Source organism: Coffea arabica, chromosome 8c (assembly GCF_036785885.1).
Source record: "Coffea arabica cultivar ET-39 chromosome 8c, Coffea Arabica ET-39 HiFi, whole genome shotgun sequence".
Lineage (NCBI taxonomy): Eukaryota > Viridiplantae > Streptophyta > Magnoliopsida > Gentianales > Rubiaceae > Coffea > Coffea arabica.
The window spans coordinates 21,233,938-21,241,816 of record NC_092325.1 but is presented as its reverse complement, the minus strand read 5'-3'; positions in this window follow the sequence as shown (position 1 = coordinate 21,241,816).

Here is a 7,879-nt window from a genome sequence, read left to right as displayed (position 1 = left end):
TTTTTGGGTGACTTGGTACACCCTAACTCTATACCAAGTGGCGACTCCATTTCTCATATAAAAAAACCCTTTTTGAACTATTTTTCTTGGGTCAAATCGTCGCATTTTCAAACCCCCATTTAGACCCATTTTTTCTTTTAAATCACGATTCATTTTCCAATCACAAAATCCATTTTTCAAACCATTTTATTTATTTTATTCAAAAAATGGGGCGCGACATTGACCAAAGGTTAAATATCTTAAAAATTGCCCAAAAATCACCATTTCTTACCTTTGGATGGCCGGCCCTCTCTAGCAAGAAGAAAGACAAAACTCTTCAACATCTTGGCAAATTCCTAGCTCAAATCATCCAAACTACTTGCCTAAATTAGTTTTTACTCCATAAAATTCCTTCCTTGGGTGCTAGTAGGTAGTTTAGTGAAGTTTGTTTGAAGAGCTAAGGTGTCCAACATCTCTATCTCTCTTGGTTACTAGGTGAGTGGTGTGTGAATTCCCTCTTGCACTTAATGAAGCTTAAGTTATGCTTATTAGTGATTAAAGTGCTGAAATTTCTGGTTTTCATCTCGGTTTGAAGTGATTTGGTGAAGTTTTTATTTTATTGATGATTTTTCTGGTTTAATTGGATTATGATGGTGTGGTTGTTTATGATGATTGGCAATGGCCTATAATGACACTAGTAGGTGTGAATTGTTGATATTTGCAATCAATTTTGGGTTTGGAATGAATTGTGAAAAGTTAGGGTTCATAAACCCCTAATTCTGTCCGGTTTTAGATCATAGGGTTAGAGGCCGAATTGGACTTTACTCAAAACATGAAAGTTTTAGGTATTGATGAGTTTGAAGTGCCTGCAAAATTTCAGGTCATTTGGATTAGTGTAGAGTGAGATATGTCAATTTTACTATTGCTGATCTATGTTGCTCAGAATGTGATACTGCGCTTGTAATCGTTTGTTTTGACTGGAATTGGTTTGGATTTTGTTGTTGGTGTCTTCTGAGGAAATGTAGCTGGATGTCTTAGCTAACATATGCCTTTGGAATTTCGGCATTTGGACCTGTATAGACTGAGTTGGACTCATTACAGCATTGTGTGATTTGTGAACCTGTTTTAGTGGTTCTGGTTTGGTATTTTTGGCATATTTGACCTAGTTGTGCTAGGATTTGGATTGAGTGGCCTTCTACATTGTTGTAGCCCTATTTCATAGCTTCGAAACGGTGGGTCTTACACCCCCATCCGATAATCATAGTGAAATTGACACCATTACCGCAAAATGACGTCAAAACTGTTTTTCTGGTTTTGAGCTTAACCTTCATTTCCGGACTTTTTCCTAGCTTGACTTGTACTAGTACTACTTGGAGCTTTCTGAATGGATATTAGATGAACTTAGTTGTGTGACTTTGGGACTGGCTGAAGAAATAATGAAGCCATGATGGCTGGGAAAGTAAGCAAATTTAGGGGAAGTGCTATCCGAAGTTTTAAAGGACTTGTTTGCATTGAGTTTGTGATCTAAGACTTGGATTTGAGCAAGGCAATGTTATGTGATGGATGATTTCTGAGCCGTGGAGGTGAGTGACCCCAAACTATTGTTAAAGCTTCTTATGAACCGTTTCTTGCACTATTTACTTGATTGCATATCATGAGTGCTTGCATGTGGCCCATGACATGTTTTGGCTTAAATGAGTGCTTGGAATTCGTGTGCTGAACACCAACGTCTCCACCTCTGTGTACTGTTCATCTGGAGCAAATGGCTTCCCCACTGACTGTTTACTGTTTAATGTTTGTTTGGAGCGTTGGGTGTTTAAGTACAACGATCTCGCTGGCTCACGAGAGCAATAAATGTACATTTGATCTTGAAATCATGACATCACTGAAATGAACGACTGTGAAACTGAATTGATTACTAATTTTAATGGTTACTCGCTGAGCTTCTAGCTCACCCCAAAAATGTTTTATTTCCCCCCCACAGGGCTCAAGGCGAAGAAAAGCTTGGAGTGCTTATTCACGTGACTGGATGGCTTATATCGTGTACAGTTTAAGTTTGGATCTATTTTATGTATGAGTTGGTCTTGTGTAAATATTTGAAATTGATATGGATGTAAGTATACGTTCCACGATTGGAATCAGTTTCCGCTGCATTTGTAATATGTAATCATTGGAGAATTTGAGGTAATTTTGAGATTTATATTGTAATTGGGTTGAGAACTGTAGTGATCGACTGAGTCCCGGCGAGAGCTGGGCAGGCGGCCGCCGAACCCTCTGGTTCGCCTTAGGGGGAGGTGGGGCCGTTACAAGTGGTATCAGAGCTTAGGCTTCAGATCTCTGTAGTGTATCCTAGGCTTGAAGTTTAGGATGCCGGACTGTGGGCTTGGCTTGAAATATTAGTGATTCTTGCGGGATATCTCGACCTGATTAGTACAAGTGGAATGTCGAGAACGACATTCTTTTAAGGAGGGGAGATTGTGACGCCCCGAAAAAAAAAGAGTTTGAGAACCCGTAAAAACCCTAATCTTTTCCGAGGGTTTTATTTCCTTTAATAGCATGTTTTCTGCATTTCCTGGCTTAGGAAATTTTCCTGAGGAATTTTTATGAGTAATTATAGTTTTTAGATGTTTTTCTAGTATTGGAGAGTTTTTGGAAAATTAAGAGTGTATAATGGACGTGGGACCCAGTAGTGCGAAAAGTTCGGAAAAATTCGGCCAATAAGGTTAAGTTTCGGATACTGTGTAAAATTTATCGGGTGTTAAGAGATAAGTAGAGAGTGAGATTTGATTGAGGTGAGAGGAAAAAGAAGTGATAAGATTGCATTAATGAGGTTACAAGTGTCACCCTATTATTGGTTTTACTTTAAGATTTACTATTCCAATTTTTGACTTTTTTTGACCAAAGGTTAAATATCTTAAAAATTGCCCAAAAATCACCATTTCTTACCTTTGGATGGCCGGCCCTCTCTAGCAAGAAGAAAGACAAAACTCTTCAACATCTTGGCAAATTCCTAGCTCAAATCATCCAAACTACTTGCCTAAATTAGTTTTTACTCCATAAAATTCCTTCCTTGGGTGCTAGTAGGTAGTTTAGTGAAGTTTGTTTGAAGAGCTAAGGTGTCCAACATCTCTATCTCTCTTGGTTACTAGGTGAGTGGTGTGTGAATTCCCTCTTGCACTTAATGAAGCTTAAGTTATGCTTATTAGTGATTAAAGTGCTGAAATTTCTGGTTTTCATCTCGGTTTGAAGTGATTTGGTGAAGTTTTTATTTTATTGATGATTTTTCTGGTTTAATTGGATTATGATGGTGTGGTTGTTTATGATGATTGGCAATGGCCTATAATGACACTAGTAGGTGTGAATTGTTGATATTTGCAATCAATTTTGGGTTTGGAATGAATTGTGAAAAGTTAGGGTTCATAAACCCCTAATTCTGTCCGGTTTTAGATCATAGGGTTAGAGGCCGAATTGGACTTTTCTCAAAACATGCAAGTTGTAGGTATTGATGAGTTTGAAGTGTCTGCAAAATTTCAGGTCATTTGGATTAGTGTAGAGTGAGATATGTCAATTTTACTATTGCTGATCTGGGTTGCTCAGAATGTGAAACTGCGCTTGTAATCGTTTGTTTTGACTGGAATTGGTTTGGATTTTGATGTTGGTGTCTTCTGAGGAAATGTATCTGGATGTCTTAGCTAACATATGCCTTTGGAATTTCGGCATTTGGACCTGTATAGACTGAGTTGGACTCATTACAGCATTGTGTGATTTGTGAACCTGTTTTAGTGGTTCTGGTTTGGTATTTTTGGCATATTTGACCTAGTTGTGCTAGGATTTGGATTAAGTGGCCTTCTACATTGTTGTATCCCTGTTTCATAGCTTCGAAACGGTGGGTCTTACACCCCCATCCGATAATCATAGTGAAATTGACACCATTACCGCAAAATGACGTCAAAACTGTTTTTCTGGTTTTGAGCTTAACCTTCATTTCCAGACTTTTTCCTAGCTTGACTTGTACTAGTACTACTTGGAGCTTGCTGAATGGATATTAGATGAACTTAGTTGTGTGACTTTGGGATTGGCTGAAGAAATAATGAAGCCATGATGGCTGGGAAAGTAAGCAAATTTAGGGGAAGTGCTATCCGAAGTTTTAAAGGACTTGTTTGCATTGAGTTTGTGATCTAAGACTTGGATTTGAGCAAGGCAATGTTATGTGATGGATGATTTCTGAGCCGTGGAGGTGAGTGACCCCAAACTATTGTTAAAGCTTCTTATGAACCGTTTCTTGCACTATTTACTTGATTGCATATCATGAGTGCTTGCATGTGGCCCATGACATGTTTTGGCTTAAATGAGTGCTTGGAATTCGTGTGCTGAACACCAACGTCTCCACCTCTGTGTACTGTTCATCTGGAGCAAATGGCTTCCCCACTGACTGTTTACTGTTTAATGTTTGTTTGGAGCGTTGGGTGTTTAAGTACAACGATCTCGCTGGCTCACGAGAGCAATAAATGTACATTTGATCTTGAAATCATGACATCACTGAAATGAACGACTGTGAAACTGAATTGATTACTGATTTTAATGGTTACTCGCTGAGCTTCTAGCTCACCCCAAAAATGTTTTATTTCCCCCCCACAGGGCTCAAGGCGAAGAAAAGCTTGGAGTGCTTATTCACGTGACTGGATGGCTTATATCGTGTACAGTTTAAGTTTGGATCTATTTTATGTATGAGTTGGTCTTGTGTAAATATTTGAAATTGATATGGATGTAAGTATACGTTCCACGATTGGAATCAGTTTCCGCTGCATTTGTAATATGTAATCATTGGAGAATTTGAGGTAATTTTGAGATTTATATTGTAATTGGGTTGAGAACTGTAGTGATCGACTGAGTCCCGGCGAGAGCTGGGCAGGCGACCGCCGAACCCTCTGGTTCGCCTTAGGGGGAGGTGGGGCCGTTACAAGTGGTATCAGAGCTTAGGCTTCAGATCTCTGTAGTGTATCCTAGGCTTGAAGTTTAGGATGCCGGACTGTGGGCTTGGCTTGAAATATTAGTGATTCTTGCGGGATATCTCGACCTGATTAGTACATGTGGAATGTCGAGGACGACATTCTTTTAAGGAGGGGAGATTGTGACGCCCCGAAAAAAAAAGAGTTTGAGAACCCGTAAAAACCCTAATCTTTTCCGAGGGTTTTATTTCCTTTAATAGCATGTTTTCTGCATTTCCTGGCTTAGGAAATTTTCCTGAGGAATTTTTATGAGTAATTATAGTTTTTAGATGGTTTTTCTAGTATTGGAGAGTTTTTGGAAAATTAAGAGTGTATAATGGACGTGGGACCCACTAGTGCGAAAAGTTCGGAAAAATTCGGCCAATAAGGTTAAGTTTCGGATACTGTGTAAATTTTATCGGGTGTTAAGAGATAAGTAGAGAGTGAGATTTGATTGAGGTGAGAGGAAAAAGAAGTGATAAGATTGCATTAATGAGGTGACAAGTGTCACCCTATTATTGGTTTTACTTTAAGATTTACTATTCCAATTTTTGACTTTTTTTGACCAAAGGTTAAATATCTTAAAAATTGCCCAAAAATCACCATTTCTTACCTTTGGATGGCCGGCCCTCTCTAGCAAGAAGAAAGACAAAACTCTTCAACATCTTGGCAAATTCCTAGCTCAAATCATCCAAACTACTTGCCTAAATTAGTTTTTACTCCATAAAATTCCTTCCTTGGGTGCTAGTAGGTAGTTTAGTGAAGTTTGTTTGAAGAGCTAAGGTGTCCAACATCTCTATCTCTCTTGGTTACTAGGTGAGTGGTGTGTGAATTCCCTCTTGCACTTAATGAAGCTTAAGTTATGCTTATTAGTGATTAAAGTGCTGAAATTTCTGGTTTTCATCTCGGTTTGAAGTGATTTGGTGAAGTTTTTATTTTATTGATGATTTTTCTGGTTTAATTGGATTATGATGGTGTGGTTGTTTATGATGATTGGCAATGGCCTATAATGACACTAGTAGGTGTGAATTGTTGATATTTGCAATCAATTTTGGGTTTGGAATGAATTGTGAAAAGTTAGGGTTCATAAACCCCTAATTCTGTCCGGTTTTAGATCATAGGGTTAGAGGCCGAATTGGACTTTTCTCAAAACATGCAAGTTGTAGGTATTGATGAGTTTGAAGTGTCTGCAAAATTTCAGGTCATTTGGATTAGTGTAGAGTGAGATATGTCAATTTTACTATTGCTGATCTGGGTTGCTCAGAATGTGAAACTGCGCTTGTAATCGTTTGTTTTGACTGGAATTGGTTTGGATTTTGTTGTTGGTGTCTTCTGAGGAAATGTAGCTGGATGTCTTAGCTAACATATGCCTTTGGAATTTCAGCATTTGGACCTGAATAGACTGAGTTGGACTCATTACAGCATTGTGTGATTTGTGAACCTGTTTTAGTGGTTCTGGTTTGGTATTTTTGGCATATTTGACCTAGTTGTGCTAGGATTTGGATTGAGTGTCCTTCTACATTGTTGTAGCCCTGTTTCATAGCTTCGAAACGGTGGGTCTTACACCCCCATCCGATAATCATAGTGAAATTGACACCATTACCGCAAAATGACGTCAAAACTGTTTTTCTGGTTTTGAGCTTAACCTTCATTTCCGGACTTTTTCCTAGCTTGACTTGTACTAGTACTACTTGGAGCTTGCTGAATGGATATTAGATGAACTTAGTTGTGTGACTTTGGGACTGGCTAAAGAAATAATGAAGCCATGATGGCTGGGAAAGTAAGCAAATTTAGGGGAAGTGCTATCCGAAGTTTTAAAGGACTTGTTTGCATTGAGTTTGTGATCTAAGACTTGGATTTGAGCAAGGCAATGTTATGTGATGGATGATTTCTGAGCCGTGGAGGTGAGTGACCCCAAACTATTGTTAAAGCTTCTTATGAACCGTTTCTTGCACTATTTACTTGATTGCATACCATGAGTGCTTGCATGTGGCCCATGACATGTTTTGGCTTAAATGAGTGCTTGGAATTCGTGTGCTGAACACCAACGTCTCCACCTCTGTGTACTGTTCATCTGGAGCAAATGGCTTCCCCACTGACTGTTTACTGTTTAATGTTTGTTTGGAGCGTTGGGTGTTTAAGTACAACGATCTCGCTGGCTCACGAGAGCAATAAATGTACATTTGATCTTGAAATCATGACATCACTGAAATGAACGACTGTGAAACTGAATTGATTACTAATTTTAATGGTTACTCGCTGAGCTTCTAGCTCACCCCAAAAATGTTTTATTTCCCCCCCACAGGGCTCAAGGCGAAGAAAAGCTTGGAGTGCTTATTCACGTGACTGGATGGCTTATATCGTGTACAGTTTAAGTTTGGATCTATTTTATGTATGAGTTGGTCTTGTGTAAATATTTGAAATTGATATGGATGTAAGTATACGTTCCACGATTGGAATCAGTTTCCGCTGCATTTGTAATATGTAATCATTGGAGAATTTGAGGTAATTTTGAGATTTATATTGTAATTGGATTGAGAACTGTAGTGAGCGACTGAGTCCCGACGAGAGTTGGGCAGGCGGCCGCCGAACCCTCTGGTTCGCCTTAGGGGGAGGTAGGGCCGTTACAAGTGGTATCAGAGCTTAGGCTTCAGATCTCTGTAGTGTATCCTAGGCTTGAAGTTTAGGATGCCGGACTGTGGGCTTGGCTTGAAATATTAGTGATTCTTGCGGGATATCTCGACCTGATTAGTACAAGTGGAATGTCGAGGACGACATTCTTTTAAGGAGGGGAGATTGTGACGCCCCGAAAAAAAAAGAGTTTGAGAACCCGTAAAAACCCTAATCTTTTCCGAGGGTTTTATTTCCTTTAATAGCATGTTTTCTGCATTTCCTGGCTTAGGAAATTTTCC